At 40.5% G+C, this 8,252-nt stretch overlaps 1 pseudogene; it reads right to left on the reverse strand.

Moving 5' to 3' along the window:
• Positions 1-1,239: 1,239 nt before the first annotated feature.
• LOC141648736 (ribosome-inactivating protein saporin-7-like) lies at positions 1,240-2,103 on the reverse strand (annotated as a pseudogene).
• Between the last annotated feature and the right edge of the window lie 6,149 nt (positions 2,104-8,252).

An 8,252-nucleotide genomic window follows, 5' to 3' on the forward strand; every position in this document is an offset into this window, starting at 1 on the left:
TACTCGATCGAGTACCCAACAGGTCAGAAACTTTTCTAAAACGCAACTTACCCTTACTCGACAGAGTAAGGCCTACTCGATAGAGTACCCCAAGACTTATAAATACGGAGTATTACACTGGTTGCCAAAGAGTCAAAGGACTACTCCGTCCTAAACTCTACACACTAACTTAGAACGTTTTTATGGATCAAGTTTCCACAGACTGATTCTTTAACAAGAATTGATATGGACAACTTTACAAGATCAAATGGTTCATAAGTGAGAGAGTTTAGTACTTTAAAGCAACAGTGGCTATGGTTGTAACACTTGAAGACTTTTTAAAGCTTTGCAAAACAATGACACGGTTTTTAAACTTTGAAAATAATTTTTGCAAACTTGATTAAATTCTCAGGAAAAGTCTTGAGGAAATGATGAGATGAGGCACTTCTTTTATAGAGAGGACAAGCAAGGTGGTTGATTTAGGGTTTTGAAATTCAATGGTCATCACATGTGGTGAAAACCAACTCTTCCCCAAATTTGCACAAAAGAAGGTACTCTTTCAAAAAGCAAAACAAGAAAAAAAGGTTTGTAATTAACCAAAAGAAGCCTTTGGTTTTTTTCAGAAAACAAAGAGTGGAAAACAAGTCACATGATGACAAGCTTTCACAAAAATGGCAAAAAGCAATCCTTGTTTTACAAAAGACCAAGGAGTCAAATTGGCACAAAGAGGAAACAATTTGAATTGATAATTAACTAAACCTTTTTTCTAGAAACCCAATTCCTTAGAGAAAAATATGAAAGTTATATTTTAAGTCCAAGTCACTTTTAGAAAAACAACAAGGATTTTTGAAAAGTGAAAATGAATTTCAAGTGTTACGGACTAAGGAGACAGTCCAGGCTATTGTTACTTGCAAGGGTAACAGTAGTCTTAACTGTTTCTATTGCTTTTAAATACTCTACTCCCTAACTTGTACATTAGATGACACAAATAACTATACTTTAAGGATCAACAATTCAACACATCTTAATCCAAACTTGATTTGATCATAAAACCTGAAAATGTAAACTTAAGAGAACACACATTAAATGGGCATGTTATCATCAATCAAGGAAACCCAACAGTAACCATAGGGTACACATACAAGTATATAACAATAATCACCGATGGGGATGACTATTACAATCAAATGTATGTGTAGAAAACGCAATTAGCTAATCATACAACATTGCATTCATTATTAAACTACAAACATTCATTCATCAAATTTCAGCATAACTATCAACAGCCGATGACTCCAACAGAGCATTTCCGAGATACTTCAGAAGTCCCATATTCAGCTCCGCAGCATTGCTCACTGTCCAAGTCGTCATTACCTTGGGAGTTCCAAAGACTTGCGGTGACTTGAACGCTCCCTTTTTAGATTCTTTAATTACTTGGGAAATCCTGCCCCAGTTCCTTTCCAATATAATAACCTTATTATCAGGAGTGAACCCATTCGGAAAATTATTTAGTACTAGCTTTTCGATATACCCAAATTGTGCTGCCTCAGACACCATTTGAATGGCAACCATCATAAACTTGGCTTCAGCTTGAACCTGTCGCGCCTTCCTATTTACCCCTCCAATGTAAGTGACAAGTTTGCCGATTCCTAACCCGACTTTCTTTCTATCCATTTTGGCTGCCCTTTCTATTGATGCATAATTTTCCGTGTACTCTATTATTTTTTGCTGATTTGCAGCACCCTTTGCCTCTGGGAATAGTTTGTCTAATTGAGCCGAAGTAATTTGGCCATTAAAGTAATATGCTCGATTTACATTTTTATTGTTCTTAGCAAGATACGCCACTTATAAGTCGCTACGTTTTAACTTTTAAGCCAAGTGAGACAGTTCCTCCAGTAACTGTGAGGTCGATTCTAAGGTATGTGTTTGTGGGTGCACCTACATCGGTTTACCGGTACCACCATAATTGAGTTTTTGATCCTTGACATTGTTTCGAATACTGGTGAGAAAAGCTGAGTATTTAGCTTGGGTGGGATGTGCGAGATCCAGTGCGATTGCATTTGCTATCCAAGCTGATGACTGAAGGATGGTCCATGCTATTATGACGATTAGCCAAGCCTTCATTTTTGTTTTAATGCCCTGAGCTACAAATCCATTAACACCACAGGAAAAATGAGATGGTGCCACCAATTGTAAGATAATGAATTGCTTGATTATTTACGAAACATGAATACAGTTTATATACTAGGTTACAAGGCTAAGATGCTAGGGTTACATAATTACAAAATAAGGAAAGCGAGATATACATAAGATACGGAGCTAGATATAGGAAATATATACAATAACGAAATATATTACAATGACGAGAATTAGGCAGTCGATATATTCTCAATACACCCCCTCAAGATGGACGGTCTGGAGACGAGGCCAATCTTGGAAGCGAGAAAGAGAAAGCGGTCTTTGGGAAGCGGTTTAGTTAACGTATCAGCCAGTTGATCATCACCGTTGATATGTTGAACACTGATAGCACCTAATTGCACCTGCTCACGGACAAAATGAAAAGCAAGGGCAAGGTGCTTCATTCGGGAATGAAAAATCGGATTAACGGAGTAGTTCGTGGCTCCCAAATTATCACAAAAGACAACGGGAACCATAAGACCTCAGCAGTGGTGTCAGCAATAGCTCGATATTCAGCTTCGGTGGATGAACGGGAAAGTGCACGTTGTTTCTTAGAAGACCAAGAAATCGGATTCTTACCCATAAACACAATGTAACCGGTCATCGAAACATAGTCAGCTTGATCGCCACCCAAGTCAGCATCACAAAAGGCATGCAATGTAATAGGTGAGCAACGATGAAGAGTAATGCCTCTATTGAGAGTGCCACTAAGATATCTTAATAAACGCTTGAGGGCAGTCCAATGATCATAAGTCGGATGAGACAAAAACTGGGCAAGCTTGTTGACAGGAAAAGCGATGTCAGGACGCGTCAGACTAAGGTACTGGAGGCTACCTATAATGGCTCGATAAGTCGACTCATCATGTATGGGAGCAGCTGGTTGTTTCACCAACGATGGGTGAGCAACCATGGGAGAGAGCATAAGGCGACTATCAAGCATATTGTGACGGTGTAGCAAATTAGCCAAGTACTTTGTCTGATTAAGGTGAAGACCCAATGAAGAATACGTGACTTCAACTCCAAGGAAGTAGGACAAAGGGCCCAAATACTTAAGGGAGAAACGAGTAGACAGTGCTTTGATGAAGGAGGCAATGTCAGACGGATTAGGACCGGTGACGACAATGTCGTAAACATAAACTAAAGTATATATACAAACATTATTACGATTATAAATAAATAAAGACGAATCGGATATAGAATTACGAAAACCAAATTGCAAAAGATAAGTACGAAGTTCGTTGTACCAGGCACGAGGTGTCTGTTTAAGGCCGTAAATCGCTTTACGCAATTTCCACACAGAGGACGGATGAGTGGGGCTCGAAAAACCAGGAGGCTGCATCATATAAACATTGTCAGTAAGCGTACCTTGCAAGAATGCGTTGTTGATGTCGAGTTGACGGAGGGACCAACCATGTGTAGTGGCAAGGGTTAAAATTAGGCGAATGGTGGTTGGTTTAATGACGGGGCTGAAAGTTTCAGAGTAGTCAATGCCGGGACGTTGATGAAACCCTTTAGCAACTAGGCGAGCCTTGTGTTGCTTGAGAGAACCATCGGGGTTGTATTTTAAGCGGAATACCCATTTACATCCAATAACATTTTGAGACGGGTCGGGTGGTATAAGGGACCAGGTGTCATTGCGTATAAGGGCATCGTATTCTGACTGCATAGCAGCGCGCCAGAGGGGGTCAAGAAGTGCCTGTTTTACGGTATTAGACGTGGTGTAAACAGGAGTGGCGGTGGAATGAGAGAACTTGGCATAGCGGGGGTTTGGTTTACGTATATTGTTTGAGAGACGGGTGACATGAGACGGGGGAGGAGGTGCGGGAAGAGGAGGAGGTGGGGGAGGTGAGGTGAGGGGTGTAGACGGGGTGGCAGGGGAGGCAAGGGAAGTAGTTGGGGAAGGAGGAGTGTCGGGTGGATTGTTGTTGGCAGAGGAGACAGGGGAAGTGGTGGTGACGGGTGTGGTGACGGGTTCAGGAACGATGGGTGTAAAGGTGGTCGTAGGTGGAGAGGGAGTGAGTACTGGAACCGTGAATGAGCACCAGTCCTCGGCAGTCGTGGAAGGTGGTGAAGCTTGAAGTTGAAGAAGTCGGGTATAGGGAAATTCGTTATCGAGAAAACGGACATGGCGAGATGTGTAAATTCGAGAAGTGACGGGATCGATACAGAGATAAGCACTTTGTGTGGGCGAATAACCTAGGAAAACGCATTGAGTGGAGCGAGGATCGAGTTTGTGAGAAGTATACGGTCGAAGCCAAGGGAAACACAAACAACCAAAGTTGTGGAGCTTCTTGAAGTTGGGCTCCTGTTTGAATAAAAGAAAGTATGGTGATTGATTGGAGAGTGTGACGGTAGGCAAACGATTAATAAGATAAACTGCCGTTGTGAAGGCGTAGGGCCAGAGATCGAGAGGAAGTTGAGCGTGTGTGAGGAGGGATAGGCCGGTTTCGACAATGTGTCGGTGTCGGCGTTCGGCAAATCCATTGTGTTCGGGAGTGTGGGGTGGTGACGTTAGATAAGTGATACCTGTGTCGTGGAGATGAGGGGTGATGGTGATATATTCACCTCCATTGTCGGAGTAAAATTGTCGAATTTTCCGTTGAAAATAATTTTCGACTATAGCACGAAAACTGTCAAATGTGATTTTGGAGTCGGATTTGCGTTTAAGCGGATAAAGCCAAATATAGTGAGTAAAATGATCGATAAAGATTATGTAATATTTGAATGATTGACGGGATAAAATAGGCGAGGTCCAAACATCAGAAAAAACAATATCGAGAGGAGCAGATGATTTAAGAGACGATGTGCCAAAAACTAATTTATGACTTTTATTGATGTGGCAGGAAATACATTCGTTGAAATTGGAAATACGTAAATTAAATTTCGAATTTAAAAATTTTAAAGTAGCAATAGACGGATGACCAAGGCGATGATGCCAAGAGTCTTGAGCGGGTAGGAGAGCTGCGTGTGCACGAGGTGGTGTCGGATCCCAGACATACATGCCATTAGTGCGACGGCCTTGAATGAGAATTTTGTCCGTCAGAGTTTCCTTAATGAGAAAAGAATCGGGTAAGAAAATAGCAGTAGCTTTGTTGTCAAGACAGAATTGAGACACTGAAAACAATTTACGAGAAATTTGAGGAACGACTAAGACGTTATTAAAAATAAGATTTGAGACAGATGAAGGCATGGTGAAGGAACCTGTGTGCGTGATAGTGAGAGGAGAGCCATCACCAATTGTGAGATCATCGGGTCCATCATAAACCGAGTGAAGTGATAGAGTATTCAAGTCATCGGTGATGTGATGAGAAGCTCCACTATCAACGGTCGAGGTGTGCGGCGGTGGGACAGGTGCGTGAGAGGCAGAGTGAGCTTGAGGTCGGGGTTGACGTGGTTGGCGAGTAGGAAAGACAACCATATGATAGCATTCCTGGAGGAGACGACAGTTTGAAGCGACATGGCCGACGGTATCACAGAAGTGACAACGACCTTTGTACGGATTTTTGTACTCGGATTGCGGGTTGACAGTGGAGTTGGACTGTGGCGGGTTAGGTGTGTAACGAGGGGTGTAATTGTTGCGAGTGTTGGATAAGTTTCTCATAAAGAGCCTCAAACGAGATAGGTGTGTCACGGGCACGAATGACTTTTATGACAGAGCGATAAGTATTTTGGTTAAGGCCGTTGAGGACTTTAGTGGTAATGTCATCCTCGTCCATGGGTCTTTCAAGTTGGGCTAGGTCATCGGTGCAGGCTTTTATGGCGGTCATGTATTCGGTTATGGTCATATCGGTGCGAGAGATGTTTTCAAGACGGTCTTTGATTTGAAGACGGTGGCCACGAGAAGAGTTAGCAAACGTTTTGGTGAGGGTTGTCCAAGCGGCATGGGAAGTGGGGTCGTTGACAATGAGAGCGGCGACGGGTGGGGCTAGGGTTCCAGCAAGGGCGCCAAGGATAAGTTGGTCTTGACGATACCAAGTGGAGTAGGTCGGGTTTGGTATGACATCGGTTTTGGTGTCGGGTGGGGTAGGTTCGGTGGTGAGAGTGTCGGGTGGAGGTATGGTGGTACCATCAAGAAAGCCAAAAAGTTCAAGTCCGTTCATGATAGCACGAACTTGAAAGCGCCATTGACGGAAGGTGATGGTATCCTTGAGTTTGGTACAATTGTTAAAGGTGACGAGGGTAAGCGGGTTTTTGGGTTCGGCAGAGTTTGGGATGTGGAACGGGGTGGGAGACATGGTTGGTGTCCGTCGGATTTGTGACGTGAGGTCTGAGATTGACGTGAGGTCGAGAGAAATTTAGCGAGGATCGTTGTGGCTCGATACCATGTAAGATAATGAATTGCTTGATTATTTACGAAACATGAATACAGTTTATATACTAAGTTACAAGGCTAGGATGCTAGGGTTACATAATTACAAAATAAGGAAAGCGAGATATACATAAGATACGGAGCTAGATATAGGAAATATATAAAATAACGAAATATATTACAATGACGAGAATTAGGCAGTCGATATATTCTCAATACCAATATCATCTTACGATAATTTTAAATCAATATTAAGATCGCCATTACGACTTTTTTCATATTACAAAAAGTGTATACGGTTGGAAAAAGATCATGCTCATCGTGTAGATTTGAACTTGAACCCTTTAACTAATTGCTTAAAGCGGATAAACATAAATTCACAAATTCTCATTTGTGACATCTTACAACCGGTTTAGATATATATCACAGGTATCGATTTTTTCGTCACAAGCAGGAATAACCGATATAAATTAATGTTGTTGATATTGACAAATGACAAGGGTATATAATAGGCTTAGCAAAATTAATGTTGTTGATATTCGTCACAAGCAGGAATAATCTATTTTTTCATATTAATGTTGTTGATATTGACAAATAACAATCAAGAAAAAGAAAAAGAAATGGTATGATACGTCTCATACTAACATAATCAAGAAAAATAAATGGTATGAGAATCAGTGTAAACATACCTAGTAACTCGCGATGTAAATTTAACAAGCTTTAGGAGTGGACGATGTTTGTGTTAGAAAATCCTTCAAATTTGGCCGTTTTTATAAGGAATACGAAATTCCTCTTTCGTGCCATGGGGTTGTACTTTGATGAATGGATATCATATACGGAGTACATTACTAAACACCAAATTTTATTGCATTATTGTACATGTTGGGTTCCTTAAATTGATGATAACATGCCCATTTGATTTGTGTTATCTTAGTTTACCTTTTCAGGATTAATGATTAAATCAAGCATGGATTAAGAAGTGTTGAAGTTGTTAATCATCCCATTGTATTGAGTCTTAGTGTCATCTAATGTACAAGTGAGAAAGTAGAGTATCTTAGAGTAATAGAAACAGTCAAGACGACTGTTACTTTCACTAGTAAACAACTGCTTGGATTGTTGCCACAATTCGTAACACTTGAAGCCTTTTTATCTTTCAAAAATCTTTTACGGGTCTCTTATTTTTGAAAGATAAACTTCAGATTTTTATTAGGATTTGGTCTTCAATAAAGAGTGGTTTGAATTATTATTATTTTCAAAATATTTCCTCTTTATGCAAATTTGACCCTTTGGTCCTTTAGAAAACAAGAAATGCGTTTTGCCATTTTTGTGTAAACTTGTCATCATGTGACTTGTTTTTCTCTCTTTGTTTTCTGAATTTGCATGAGCTTTTATGGATAACTTTCAAACACTCTTTCTCTATTCTTGCCTTTGCAAAAGAACCTTCTTTGGTGCAAGTATTGGGTGGTTGTTGAAGCTCTTCACATGTGTGGTCTTTGACCCTTCAAAACCCTAGCAACCCCCTTACTCACTTCCTCTAAAAGGCGAGCCATTCCTCCTCAAAAATCTTAAGACTTCTTTCTGAAATTAATTTCAAGTTTGCAAAATTGTTTTTTCAAAGCTTTAAACCGTGTGTCCTTTGCAAAACTTCTAAGAGTCTTCAAGTTGTTACAGTCGTGGCTACTGTTACTTTAACATACTAAACTCTCTTGCTTAAGAATTGTTGATCTTGTAAAAGTTGTCCATCTCTATTCTTTGCTAAAAATATGTTAGTGGAAACTTGATCCTT

Source organism: Silene latifolia, chromosome 3 (genome assembly GCF_048544455.1).
Source record: "Silene latifolia isolate original U9 population chromosome 3, ASM4854445v1, whole genome shotgun sequence".
NCBI lineage: Eukaryota > Viridiplantae > Streptophyta > Magnoliopsida > Caryophyllales > Caryophyllaceae > Silene > Silene latifolia.